General features: G+C 34.9%; 1 pseudogene; it reads left to right on the plus strand.

The window, feature by feature from the left end:
- The first annotated feature begins 2,423 nt into the window (after window positions 1–2,423).
- LOC111739763 lies at window positions 2,424–2,542 on the plus strand (annotated as a pseudogene).
- The last annotated feature ends 13,120 nt before the right edge of the window (window positions 2,543–15,662 follow it).

The following is a 15,662-nucleotide window of genomic DNA, read 5'->3' on the forward strand; positions in this document are numbered from 1 at the left end:
TCCCTGGATGTAGCTGTTCCCATTAGTAGCTCTTCATAATGGCAGCTGCCTCAGGTGGCTCTTACCAGCTGCTGCAGACAGCAGTCATTGGGTCCCTAATGCCTCATGTCATTCAGAGAAATTCTCCTTCTGTGATTGAATAGTGAGGAGTCTGTCACACCTCCACTAAAAGACAGCACCAAAAGACCTCTGCTGGGATCTCCAGGGGCCACTGCTGAATATTAAGAAAAATTACTTAAATGTTTCAAAGCCTTCTAAATTGCACAGGGCACCTAGTCTCTGTTACACATAAAAGTGTCCCCTCAGCTCCCTTCATCTCTGCACAGATTTCATTTGGTCCAGGGAAAGCTTTCATACAGGCCCTTTCCGGCTCACGTGGCAGTCCAAAGTGCATCAGCTTCCCTAGCTCTAGCTCTGTCTCATCTCAGGTCTTCTTCAAATGACCTACCAATAACCCCCATTTTTCTTTACATATCCTCTCATAAAGTACAGTTGCACACATGCAAACCAAACCAAAAGAATACCCTAGATAAACCACACTTCATCCAGGAATAAAGTTCAACTCTTAAATTTACAGGGAAGAATCAAAAGTTGACAGCAATTCCATCTTTTCAGGCTGAAATCCTTATTTGGATAAAGTGAACTCTCCCCTGCTGAGGGAAGTTGAACACAATAGAGAAACTCTGGCGAGACCTCAAGTAACAGAAGTACCACCTTGCAATAAAAGTCAGTAAAGTCAAATTCTGGTACTTAACCCTAAGACAAGACAAAACCTCTCATTATTCTAATCATTTGCTTTTTCAGAATATATAAGAGTGACCTAAATAAATGTGATTATCTTGAAGACTCAGAGATGAAACACAGAGCCAAGCACAAGTACCTATAGCAAGTTGACTCAAATCCTTTTTGAAAGTGAATATAAATTTTTAAATAAATCATATTTAGAAAAACAGTTGGGTATTTCCTCAAAATGCTAAGCAGAGAATTACAAATGATCCAAAAATTTCATTCCTAAATATATATCCATGAGAAATAAAAACATGTGTCCGTAGAAAAATTCATACACAAATATTCATTCCAGCATAATTCATAATAACCAAAAAGTGAAAACAACCCAAATTTCCATCAACTTGTGAATGGATAAACAAAAAGTAGTATAGCCATATAATGGAATATTATCCAACCACAAAAAGAAATGTACTATTGATACATGCTACATTATATATGAACCATGAAAACATTATGCTAAGTGGAAGAAGCAAATTACAAAAGAGCACCTGTTGTATAATTGCATTCATATGAAATGTCCAGAATAGAAAAATCTATTTGGACAGGAAATAAATTAATGGTTGCCTAGGACTGGGGAATGGGCGATGGTCAAGGGGAAGAGAAAGGGTGACTACTAATGGGTATGAGGTTTCTTTTTAAGGGTGACAAAAATGTTCTGAAACTAATGGTGGTGATGATTATATAAATCTATGAATACCCTAAAAAACATTGACTTATACAATTTAAATCGGTAAATTAAATGATATGTGAATTATATCTTAATAAAGCTGTTAAATAATAAAAGCAAATGAGTAGAAAGGCACAGAACTTCTATCATTGAGTCCAGAGACAAAAAGGCAGTAAACTCTGACACTTAGATTAGTCCCATTGGTCATTTTGGAGTGAATGTCAAGAGCAATCTTGGCACACAAAAGAACAAAAGCTATGCATTTCTTTACCCTTATCTGTTTTACAGCTTTCGAAAGTACAAAAGGAAAAAAAGAGTTTATTTATATTTTCACCACATTGGAAATAAAATATATTTGATCTAAACAAGATACAATTAGTGCTCCCATAATGTTTTAAATTAAAGAAATGTTTATTTTTATCTAAATTCCTTCTCAATAACTATACCAGTAACATTTAGCATATATGCTCACAACATCTGCAGCAGTTAAAATATAAAAGTTCATGTCTACGAGACTTAACATTTAGCAGAAAAGCATGCAATTTTGAGGGCAAAAAGTAAATGTTCTTTTTATGTACACTTGGAAAGAACAGAAATATTGTGAAGTTAGTATCATATCCATTGTGTAGTTTTGAAAAGAACATAAACTTAAAAAGCATAATATCAGGGTTTCTCATTCTGAAGTACATTATTAAAAATAGAAGTCCCTTTATTTAAGCCTACAAATCTATTATTGGAATCAGTTTAAATGGGTCTATTTATAAGCAACTCCCCATAGTATATGCAAACATAAAAAAGATATTTCCAATAAACATAGTAAATCTCTACAAAAAATCCACTTGTGCATATATGACAAGCATAATTACGAGTTTGTAAGTGTTCCCTTCTAGAAGACATAAGAGAATATCTTTGTAATCTTAGACAATATATTGTAGTAATAGTTATAAAATTAAAAGTTGACAAATTGGTCTACAGCCATGCCACCCTGAACGTGCCCCATCTCGTCTGATCTTGGAAACTAAGCAGGGCCAGGCCTAGTTAGTACTTGGATGGGAGATCACCTAGGAATACCAGGTACTGTAGGCATTTAAAAAAAAAATTGACAAATTGGACTTTATAGAAAATATAAATTCAAGCAACACCGTTAACAACACGAATATGCAAGCTGTAGACTAGCAGAAAACATCTCTAATACACAAATCTGACAAAGAACTTGAATTTAGAATACATGAGTAATTCCTACAATTTCAAACAAGAAAAACAACCTAAATTTTTACAAATGGGGCACTTCACAAAAGAAGAAATTCACAGGTCAAAATAACAAGAAATGTTGTTCAATATCAGTTAGAGAAATACACATTAAAATCACCATGAGATACCAATTCACACACTTTAGAATGACTAATGTTAAAAAGACTGATGCTAACAAGCATTCACAAGGATGTGGAGCAACTGGAATTTTCATACATTGCTGATGAGTATAAAATGATGCAACCTCCTGGGAAAATCTTTGAGTGTCTTATAAAAATCAACTTATTTTATAATCTAGCAATTCTACTCCTAGGTATCTACTCAAGAGGAAAAAAAACATGCATGTCTGCAAAAAGACTTTTATAAATATATTAAGGCAACTTTATTCATAATTACCAAAAACCAAAACCGAAATGTTCATTTCTATGGTCTCAATGTTTGTGTTCCCTCAAAATTCACATGTTGAACTCTAATCGCCAAGGTGATAGTACTAGGAGGTACAGTCACTTTTGGGAGGTTATTAGGAGGTGATCAAACATTCATGAACGAGATTAGTGCCCTCATAAAAACAATCTAAGAAAGCTACCTCACTCGCTCTTTCTGCAACGTGAGGGTAAAACAAGAAGCCGGTGATCTGCAACTTAGACGAGGGCTTTCCTCAGAATCTGACTACGTTGGCACCATCACCTTAGACTTCCAGCCTCCAGAAATCTGAGCAATAAATTTTTGCTCTTAATAAGCCACCCAGCATATGATATTTTGTGACAGCAGCCCAAATGAACTGAGACATCCATCAAAGGGAATGGAAAAACAAACTATTTCATACCTCTTCATCTCTTGCCACTATGTGGTATGAATACCTTAGTATCATCATTTAATGTACTAATTTTCTCTCTGACTAGGTGTCACCATCAGTTTATCCAGATGAATACATCTGTTTTATATCAGTGGTTCTATTATATTTCTAGAATTTCTAACTTGTTTTCTTACATATTCATCTCTCCTTATTAGTTCAGTGCCTGGTTTCATAATTTCTTGTTCATTTATGGATGTCAGTCCTTTACTTTTTATAATCCTGAACACTCTTTAAAATCAGTATCAAATATATCTCTTTTATTTATATCTTATTGTTGATTTTGTTGGCTATTTTCCTTAATATTAGCTTTTCTAATATGTTTAATAATTTGGTACACAGATTCACTTTTTAAAAAATGTTTATCTGTCTCTCTGTCCTCCTCGCTTCTACATGTTTCTTTTTCTAAAGGTTTATAATTGTCTTTACCAGGTCTCTCTGTAAAGCCCCCAATCTAGAACCATGCCCTATATTTGCAGTGTGGGGCTTCTATCCCATGGAATATGATAAATGTTGCAGAACAAGGTGACAGTTTAGATTTGGTTGAGAGGCTGTCTCTAATCGCTTCTTTTTCTCTTTGTAAGTGTAGAGTTTATACACTCCATAGACCAAAAAGATGTCGCAGCATTTTTTTTTTCTAGCTTTCTCTTCTGAGGAGAGAAACCTCACCCTGGACCCCCACTTTAAGTAAAGATCAGTACTAACTGTCTACCTAAAAAGGTCATTTTAATCCAGAAATGTTCTAGGTTTTAGCAGTCATTAGCCCTCGTTACCACTTTGTTTTATTATTCCTTTTATGGTCTGTGAAGATGTTTACCTTGTTTAAACATATGTATATTTTCTAATTTTTATTTTATATATCAGTTCTCTGTGTTTGGAGCAGGGTCATTATCAAAATTGACTGGGTTTATGCATTAGGAGGTCACTGGCCTCTGCTATTACTGTTTAAGTAGATAACTCATTTGGCAACCTGTCAGCACAGAAATCCTTTTTTATTGTTTCCTGTCCTGAGTTCTTAGTACAGTGTCTAGCTTAAATTAGGTGCTTATTAAGTATTTCATGAAAGAATAAATATGAGCAAATGACCAGACTGTTATAGTTAGAGCCAAGTTTTGAGAAAAAAATGGTTGACATTTTAAGAAAGAATCATCACCATTAAAGAAATTTGGCACATATTGGACCTATAAAATTAATATGAGTCCTTGTTTACTTCCTATAGGAAAATCCAAACCTATCACAGCATATAAGATCCATCACAATAAAACTCTGCTTCTTTCCAGCACCACCTTCACACAACACATCCGTATGCTTCAATTCTAAAATGGAGTCTCTCAATGCTCTGTCCCTCTATAAACATCATTTCCTCTGCCTAGAGAATCTTTGGGGGAGGGTGAATAGGTGAAAGAGATTAAAAGGTACAAACTTCCAGTGATAAATAAGTCATAGGAATATAATGTACAGAATAGGGAGCATAGCCAATGATAATGTAATAACTTTGTATGGTGACAGAGAGTAACTAGATTCATTGTAGAGATCATTTTACGATACATATATAAATACTGAACCACTATCACGTACACCTGAAACTAATAGGCTATTTTACATCAATTATACATCAATTAAAAAGCAAATAAATAAAATAGAAAAACCCAAATAAATGTGTTTCAATAAACCTGTGATATCAAGTTATGTTAGAGATTACTTATGATAATAGGCATAATAATATAGTAGGAAGTAAAGTATCTTCTTTAATTACTGACGGTTAACAGCATAATGAAAATGAATGAATGAGTAAATAAATTAATTAATTAATAATAAATAAATAAATGTGTTATAATAGAGTTATTCTAATACAAAGATGAGCACACTTCAAACTAAATGTCCAATCTTTACTGCAGCTTTTGCTAGTAAAATGCTTTTTTTTTTAAATCATCTCTCATTGTTCATTTAACCTTTAACTCAGTCAGTTCTCCCATTCCACAAGGGGTGTGAATTAAGATTTAAACAACAATCTGAATCAACATCTATTTCAATGCAGTCACACAAGAGATGAAACAAACACAAATTCTTCATATTCTTTCAAGTAAAGGACATAGATGAAGCTGTCCTCTTGGGAGAAAGCATTAGAGATTTTAAAGTTAAAAAAAAATTCAGAGGAGAAAGAATAAAATATTGCAAAAGAAAAATTAGAAAAATATGGACATCTGTCATTCATGTCTCCCTGCAAAATGAGAGATCAAGACCTGGATTTTCCTCATTCAGCTTTACCCCATTCACTTACATATCATCCAGAAAACACATGGAGCAATTAAACCCTGGGCTACTGTAGCCACAAAGGTTCTGGATGGCCTGACACTGGAGGCATCAGAAAAAAAATGCACAGTGGGTAAATTTTTTCAGGTATTACTTAGTCTAGAAGCTGCTCTTTTCCTGTCAAAAAGCCAAAGTTTTCTCTAACAACCTCTTACTGCCAGAGAAAAGGAGAGGGAACACAAAGCTAAGAGAGGATTTTCAAGAGAGCAGAGCCATATCATGTAACTGGTGGTAGGGATGGAATTTGCAGGGACCGAAGGAGAATAAACCTTTGGAAACCAATTAGGAACATAGATAGTTAAAGCTAGGTGGATAATAAAGTCTTCATAATAATTAACAGTAGAGTATTGCATACAGGGAAAATAAAAATACTGTTCTGTCAGCATAAACACCCTAATAGAAAAACATAAAACACAGAAGAGTAAATAATACCATATTCTGATGCCAGACTTATGCCAGAGCCCCAGCCTCGGTGAGGCCCCCATGCTATAGTGAACCTGGCCACCTTTAGAATTTTTGTGCATAGTCATGATAGAGTGACAGTTAGAGGACTTCTCCCATTTTCTAATAAACCCATAACTTCCTGGATACATATAAAACTGGTATACGAGAGAGCACATGCACTAAAAATGGATCACATCAAATTTCTCACTAATTTGAAGGTGGCAGGAAGGGGAGCCTGAGTATTTAGTTAGGTTTATTAAAAAAAAAAAAAAAAAAGTGTGTGTGTGTGTGTGTGTGTGTGTGTGTGTGTGTGTGTGTGTGTGTGTGACTGTGCTTTTTTTTTATTGGTACAATTAAATTTGTGAAGTACATTTCATAGCAAATGTTTAGTAAACTACATTGTCTACAGTACTTTTAGTATGAGTTTAACTGTTTATAAATGCCTTTATAAATGTCATAAGTTCCTTTGACATAGTTTTAGAGGAGTATCTCAACCAGGAGGCCAACCCAACATATACCTTTAGAGCAGACAAGCAGAACACTCTCAAGAAAGGTGCCCAAGTGAGCCCCACCCTTGTGTGATTCATACCATAAGAGAGGAGACCCAAAACAGGTCCTTGGAGACACTCTGATGTCTTTTTTTTCCACCTGACCTTCACCCAGTACACCCCACACTCTGACTTCTTCAATTCATACCCGCTAAAGTCAGAAATATTTTAGACAATTTATATTTGCTTTATGCTTTACAGTCACATACTATGACCAGGGTCTTAAGATGAAATTACTTATTGTTGCTATAAAAAATAAAATTATATATATATAATATATATATAATATAAAATTATATATATATATATGTATAATCCACAGAATGTTTGCTACATATCTGGTTTAACATAAGTTTTTCTGTATCTTCTTTAAGACAACAAGGACTGGAACTCAGCGAGAACTCATGCTTATAACAGGAATCTGGGTCCAGTTGCCATTTCTATGAATCCCAAGTATCTGTACTCACAATAGTAGGTAATAATAAAAACCTACTGCCTACTTTGTTTTTTTCATCTAAACCACAAAAATATTATATTGCTGCAGTTACAGACGGTACTTCAGGTTATAGCTAAATGTCTCTATGTGTTTCTAGCACTGCATTAAAACAAGTTAAGCAGACTCAGAGGATTTCAGTGACTGTTGGTTAAATCTTTGTGTTTCTTTTTGCTTTGGTCTTCACTGTGGAACATCGGTCCTAATATGAACCTCCTCTGCCTTTCAGATATGTAGGCTCAGGCTCTTTTGGCTTAGATGTCCTGGCACATACTTCTAATTAACTAAATAAAAGGGGCCTAGTAAATATTTGTCCCATCTGAGATTAGAGTAAGATGGAGTACAGGGTTGATGGCTGTGGTGAGCAAAGAATTTCAATCAAATTCCTCTCTAATAGCATTTAGGATAGGATTAACATCTATTTATGGGCCAAGTTTTTATATTAGGAAACTGAAAGTAGTTACTTTTTTATGTTTTAAGAGTCATAGTTTCACTTAAAGTTTCTCAAACTTCATTTGTAATGTTCTTTATTATAATGGTAACATTAAATCAATAATTATCAAAGAGCTTGTGAAATAGACATCATTTAATTATGTTAATAAGGTTACAGACTACAAAATTCCAAATTGACTTATGCATGTTTTTTCTGTTAAAATACCTTATTTTTTTCTCTTCGACATTTATTTAACTTTGCTATGTACAAAGTACTATTCTAAACACTCATTTAAATATCTCATTTAAATCTCACAACTCCTTAAATAGACTCTATCATTATTTCTGTGTTACTGGCAGAAAACTGAGGCACAAGAACATTAAACGGTCTGCCAAGATCACCCAGCCTGGCATTAGAGACCTAGGCTTCTAACCTAGGTCATCCAGCTCACCCTTATCACTCAACCTACACATATCCTTTCTATACTGTCTCTTTAAGTGACCACTAAGTAAGGAGTAACTCTCAAAAGAAGATAGCCTTTATTCCTTTATTTTTTGTTGTGAGGAAATCCTGCTTCTCTTCACAGGAAACAAAAAACTACAGGAGAAATTCATTACCACAAAAGACATCCCCAAACAGCCTGAAAAGACACTTCAGAAGCCACTTTATCTTAGTCCCGCCCACTAAAGTCTTATAGGCTGTAATTTCTGAACCTTGGTATCCCTGTCCCCAGTCTTTCATAAAACCAGGATTTGTGACAGTGACTTAGAGCAGCCATTCCCAACTAAGGTCATTTTTTTGTCTTCTCTACCCTCTGAGGCTATTTGGCAATATCCAGAAAGCTTTTGATTGTCACACCTGAGTGCCTCTACTAGGTAGAGGCCAGAGATGCTGCTTAACATCAAACAATGCACAGAATAGTTCTCCAAAACAAAGAAGTATTCAGTCTAAAATGTCAACAGTGCCACAAATATTCATGGCAGTGGCAGAGTCTATTTTTAGTGTTATGGCTTCTCTGGATTGAATGTAGTGCACAGTACTAACGAAGTATATCTTATCTGTTCTTCATTCTTCCAGCCATCTCATGTACTTTTATGATGAGTGACATAACTTTGGGGCCTAAAGAACTTTGAAAACTCCTCAGGAAAAAAATCCTGCTGTTATTGTCACATTATTATTGATTTATCTAAGAAGGAATATTTTGACAAGGAGAGGCTGTCAAATTAAGAGAAAAACAAATTCCATTTGCCACTTGTCAAAAAAAAAAAAAATGCACAGAGATTTAGAAGCCGTCAAAGATGTAGAATTGTCACTTTCACCTAGCAGATCCTAAAGGCGGAAAAAAAAGAGTTACAGGAAATGTGTTTGACTCACACTGTGATACTGAAAGTTACTGACAGGGAAGGTATGAAAACAAACTATAACCATCTACTCAAAGAAGGTTACAAAAAGAATTTTGTCTTTGCAGAAACAAGACTATTGTATTAAAAAAAGCAATTCTTTCTGTAAAATATAACAGATAGAAATATCCTTGATGACAAAAATATTTTTTAGGGATTTCCCATTTTTTGTACTATTTTCAAGTATAAAAAGAGTCAGAGAAATGGAAGTAAATCAAAACGATTTCTGTGAAATGCTATAAATCATAAATAAAATGCTGCTACTAAAACATCAGCTGTGTAATAGGTGATTTGCATCATTTTTCTGTACTGAAACTACCTAACGTCTAATATGCTCACCAATTCACATTTTTGTACAAAGGCATGACTTCTCTAGAGCTGGAGTTGCAAATAAAGAAAACTGACACACACAAGAGAAGCCACATTTATTACCTCCTTACTTTTATGATCTGGCCAATGGTGGTACCAGTACCATTCTCAAAACACAACTCTAAATTCTGCCTTCCATGTAATGTGCTAACTTCAAAAAAAAAGGAAGGTAGAAATTTCTGGGCTAGTGAATCAAGGGTCAATGTGACAATGAAAACTTACATACAAATATGTACGTGGCAACAGTCGATTTCCTATAATAGAGGTGGAGTATCATCTATAATATGTTCAATCTAGAATATATAACTTACAGAAGCAACAGTGTTGCCCAGAAATCCTAACCAACATATCACAAGGGCATTTTTCAGACTTCAGAGACAGAAAAAAAATACAAGAAAATGAGTAAAACAGACCATATTGAAGATATAGTCTTTTCCACACACAAGAATAAGAAAAATATATAGTTTTCTACAAAGAGGGATTGCATTACTAAAATTAGCACATGTAAAATGTTCAGAAACATTATCTTCAAAAGGCAAAAATTTTCAGAGCTTGAAGAATAATTCTAGAAAGCCAAAAATCTGCAGAATGAGAAACATAATTGTGATGACTAATTTTATGTGTCAACTTGGCTGGTACCCACATGTTTGGTTAGACCCTTGTCTAGATGTTGCCGTAAAGGTATTTTTTAGATGAGATCGACATTTAAATCAGTAGACTTTGAGTAAAGCATATTATCCTCCGTAATGTGGGTAAGCCTCACCCAATCAGTTGAAGGCCTTGAGAGAAAAAAAAGACTGATTCCCCTCAAGGAAGAGGAAATTCTGCCTACAGTCTGCCTTTGAACTTAAGCTGCAACATCATTTCTACCCTGGGTCTCCAGTTCTAACCAAACTGCCCTGCAAATTTTGACTTGACAGCCTCCACAATCCATGAGACAACTCCCTAAAATAAATCAATCTCTCAATCTTTCTCTCTCTCCATAAACCCTCTATTGATTCTATTTCTCTTGAGAACCCTAACTAAATACAATAATGACCTCACTTTGACATCATTAAAGGAAAAACAAAGAACACAACTCTATCTAAATTAAGAAATTCAAAGCATTTATGGATTATCTATTTGGTTCTTTTTCAAATCTGTTAGGTTTTTTTTTTACAGTTCCCTAAAGATGTTTTCAATCTTGTCTGTTATTTAAACATAATTGTTAATTTTTCTTTCTTTAATAATCACTCAATTTCTAATTATCTAATCAATCTAAAGAATTTGTTCCTGCTTTGTTTTTCTCCTGCAGGTTCTAACACATGATGTGCTTTGTAACTTGTATGGTTAGTCACTATTTACAGTAAGCTATTCATTTTTCATGAAAAATTATTTGTGAGAATTCTTTGAAACTAGGATAAAGCGTTATTCAGAAAGAATTTCTTTTCGTTTTTGGCAGGAAATTTTAAACTGCCATATTTCATTGAATATAAAATGTTGCTGATAGTAGAATGTATTTTGATTTTATAGATGTTTAAATGTGGGGGGGGGAATAGCTGCATCATAGAATCAATGGAATTCAATAAATTTATGGCTTAAAGTTTTATAGACAGTAAAAAATATGAGTTTGGCTTCCAAATCCATGCTGGCTTAAAGTTATAACTTCTCAATAAAAATTCCCACCCCCACTCTCAAAGCCAAGGCTAAATTCCTGTAGTCCTAAGAAGTGTGAAGAAATTTTCTTTTTCGTCCTCAGAAAGAGGGTATATACCATTAGGGTCCCAGTTTTGCAGAGATCTGCTTTCAGACCCCCCCATTGGAGAGAACTTCTATGTAGAAGACAGCTGGGCTATAATTCGAGATGGGAGGAAGCTCATGAACTTGCCTCCCAACTTCCTAAAAAATGCTTAAGAAATAAATAAATCATTACAGTAAAGAGAACTAGGAGGATCATGAGCAAGCTAGAGATTTTAAAGCATTTTTGGAAGGCAGAGAATAAAAGCAAGGGTGTTTACCGATTTGAAAAACAAAAATGAAAGGAAACAGGCATGTTTACCCTTGTGGGCCCCCAAGGGTTCACCAGACAACCCCTGCCCTTTCGGCCAGTTAAAACACATGCATTTCCAGCACCTTGCAAGCCTAAGGCTTCCACAAAGACCTCGATACCAACGTGCTCGCCTTCTTCTTTGCCTTGGGAAGATCCTCTCTGTGAAGCTTGGGAAACAGAAAAGTACACACCATACAACAACTATCACACATATTTCTTCCTGATTTGGCCCCTGACCTGCTGCCTCTCTGCTTCCAGTGGTATATTTTCTATTTTGCTATCCAACAGAATAAGTGAGTGGACTCGCACTGAATAATCACCTTCTACACGGGCATCTTCCTCACCTGTGTGCCACTGGGACAGAAGGGTTTCCTGGACCTTCTCTTCATGGTCAGATTCCTGGAAAGCAAGTGGTTTGTGTGGGTGACACAGATGAACCTGTCCCCAAGCACATTGATCACGATGGGAAAGAAACACTTTACCTGTGACTTAGCTTCTAAAAATAATGATCACAATGTAGTTCTGTCAAACATCAGTGAAAAAGCTAAAATTAGGCTTTTAAAAGTCACTATTAATTAAAATGCTTTGATTAAGATTTAGTATCTCTTTTATGTCATATTATTTCACTTTTAATATTCTTTTTTCCTTTTGATTTTGGCCTGTTTTTTTAAAAGAAGTGTAATGAAAAAATAAATTATATTATGTTAAAGGGTAATCACAAAATAACTGAGAATTTCTAATATAAAAATCCATATTAACTTGCTGCTGTTAGAAATCTGAGTATTTCCTTTACATTATACAGGTAGAAGCCAGAGATTATGATTTAATGTACATTGTAAACATATATCATGGTAGTTATGAAAACTCGATCAACAATGCCTAAGCTCACAGTTATCAGAAAACTGTTTTCCTAGTGGATCAGCCCTGGGTAACCAAGAGACACTAAGACTATGAATCTAGTTAATAGGTGGGTGGGTGTTAGAAGAGAAAGGGGGTTTCTGAAAAATATTAAGTCTGGATGAGATGTCAGATAATACAGAGAAAGACAGACATGAATGATAGATGTTCATCAGGACAGTAGACATCCAGGAGACTTCAGGACTATAAATCTAGTTTAAAAGTTCAGAAATGGGAGTGGGGGAGGAATTCTTACAGATATCTAAAGTCTAAAGAATAACCCAAGCAGGAAAGAAAAAGTGATAGTGGGTTCCTAATTATTCTCAGTGTTCTGGGACCCAGAAGAATATAAAATCATGAATCAAGTCATGGATTTCTGACATTAAGAAGCTGGCTTTAGAATGCAAGTGAAAATCTGGGCATCTGATGAAAGGGACTGAGGCAAAAAAGAGCATACATATGCTCTGAGGAGAAAAAGAGCACACTTATGCTCTGAGGCAAAAGCTCTTTATTCCCTCCCACAGACAACAAAGGCCAAACCCTGGGTAGACTGACCTCATAGGTAAGGACAGATAGGTCTACCTGACTAGAGTGCATAAGCATACAGCCACAAAAACATGAAAATTCTGTCAGCCTATGTTTCTCTTGCATTTAGAAGAGGCATTCATTTCAGATGAAAATCGAAATAAAATTTTATATTCCTCAAACTGACATATGCATTAGTAGACATTAAAGTAATGTAAATGTTTTAACATATCAGGAAAACAAATAACTTGAGAAAACAGAATATTGAAGATAAAAAGACAAATTCAAACATTTCTTATTTGGGTGATTTTGTAGATTAAATGGATATGCCGAGCTATAAAACTGCTGGAATTTAGCTCCTTAATACTTTTACCAAGAAATGTAGCTTCACTTCTTTCAGCCAAAATGTTTTAAACAAGATTTAGCCTAAGGTAATGACCAACTGACTTCATTATGTAATTTTTTAAACCTAATCTTGCCTAGAAAAATGATAGACTCTCACTCTAACCTCCGATTTACTGGAATTTCTATGTAATGAACACATCTAAGCTGGTAAGATCAAGCATAACAATTTTTATTATCTTACATTCAGTGGATTTCTTTGCCAATGCTCTACCTGTGCTATTTGCTGAAAAGCTCTTCCTAAGGCTTAGCCTGCATGTGGAAATCAGGCAGAAGTATCAACTACAGCTCTCTTCATACTTACTGGAATAATGACATGTAGAAGAAGAAAAAGTAGACCATATTTCCTATCTGCTGTCATCAAATTTAAGGGAACCAAAGATATCGATTAACTTGTATTTTAACCCTGGCTGCACACTGGAATCACGTGCCTCATCCAAATTTAAATAATAATTTCAAAGTGTGTTATCAAGACAAGAGAATTTTCCTAAAGTGTCCCAGGTGATTCACCTTTGCTTCCAGTATTGAAATCTCTGGGTTAAGAGGCCATTTTTAGGATTCAGAGTTTGGGATTCAAATCTATATTCATCTTCTTAAAATTTCTTTTACTTTAAGCAAGTCACTTCACCTACCTAAGACTGTTTCTCACCTCTAAAAAGTATCTACCTCTCTGGGTTGATATAGGGGTTAAATGAGATCGTCTATTTAGGTTCTAAAGCCTGAAGCACTGTAGTCTCTTAATAAATGACAGTTGTGTTTTGTTTTTAGATGGAACCTAAAGACTCATATTAATTATAGCATTAGTCTACTTTTTTATGATACTCAGCAGTAGTATATAGGACTCTTGCAACAAAAGACAGATTAACAAGAGAAAAGCATACAGATTTATTTAATATAAGTTTTATGTAACATGAAACCCTACATAAGCAAATGAAGATCCAAAGAAACAGTTAGCCATGGGTGTTTTTATGCTACGTTTGATGAAGGGTAAAAAGCCATGGAAAGATACAGCAGGACAAAGAGTATGAGCTAAATGTAGTAAACAGAGAAACTTAGCAAGTCCTGTTCATTCCAACTTCTCTCTGTATCCTTTCAAGAGATAGATGCTCTTTTCCTCTGGGTGTAGGGAGGGCACCTCTCATATGAGGGCCTTATTACCTGCTTCAGGGGAAGGTCGAAAATTTCCTCCTTCACATGCCATTTCGTAAATCCCTTCAGCTTGAAATAGTCAGTATCCCAAGGTGCCATGTTTTGAGGTAGAGTCCTAAACTCCATCACTCCTAAATAAATTAATATTCTCATTTTGATTGACCTTTTTGGTGGAAATAAATGTTCATGCTAAGAAAGTGGGCAAGAGGTGCCTGAAGAGAAGAGAAACCATATTACAATATATACATTTATGTTTACCAGAATTTCACTATTTATCAAAGATGAAACAGAAGTTAAAAAGAAAATCTAGAGACCTAAAGAAGAATTCAATGCCTACCTCCAGAGAAAAGAGCATTTATCACACCAGACAACAGATTTTTCTATTTTCTTTTTTAAAATCCAGTTATAATGAATAACTATATATTTTAGACTCCAATTGGTATAGGAAAGGCATATATGCTTAGTAAAAACATAATCTACTAATTGTGAGTATTTACCATGTCCTGGCTATAAGTTAGTACATATTTCCAGGGGAATGGGAAACTTATTGGTCCTCTTTTAGGTAATTTTAACAAAAATCATCAATAAATAAGATGAAAACTCTTCGACATCAATTTTCATAAAATAAAAATTTATACAGAGATAATAGGCAGCAGATTTCCTTTTGCAGTTTTGATGCTGAGTATTTTTCTTCCTTTTGGCTATATAGAGAGATCACTACTGCGCCTCACAAGGCTGAAATGGAAAACTGGGCTATGGATGAATTAATGTTCAAATCCCCTAAGAGGACGCTGCAATTCGTGTAATATATGTTGGCAGAACACACCAAAGAAACATTCTCTCTGCAGTCTGTGTTCGGACAAATGTCACTAAATATCTACTGTGCCTCAGACAGTAGATAATGTGTGTCATCTGTACACAGGACATTCCTTCTTATGTAGCAATGTCCACTGCATCGTCTCACTTACTACCAAAACAAGACGTCATATAGGACAAAAAGTTGTCACCCACTTTATGCCACTGATAGTTGTGACATTGAGAGAGTCAAGCTAATGACACTTAAACTTGGAATTCTCCTGACTGTCCGTTTAGCACTCTTG

This window comes from Pteropus vampyrus, unplaced genomic scaffold (assembly GCF_000151845.1).
Source record: "Pteropus vampyrus isolate Shadow unplaced genomic scaffold, Pvam_2.0 Scaffold53, whole genome shotgun sequence".
Taxonomy (NCBI): Eukaryota; Metazoa; Chordata; class Mammalia; order Chiroptera; family Pteropodidae; genus Pteropus; species Pteropus vampyrus.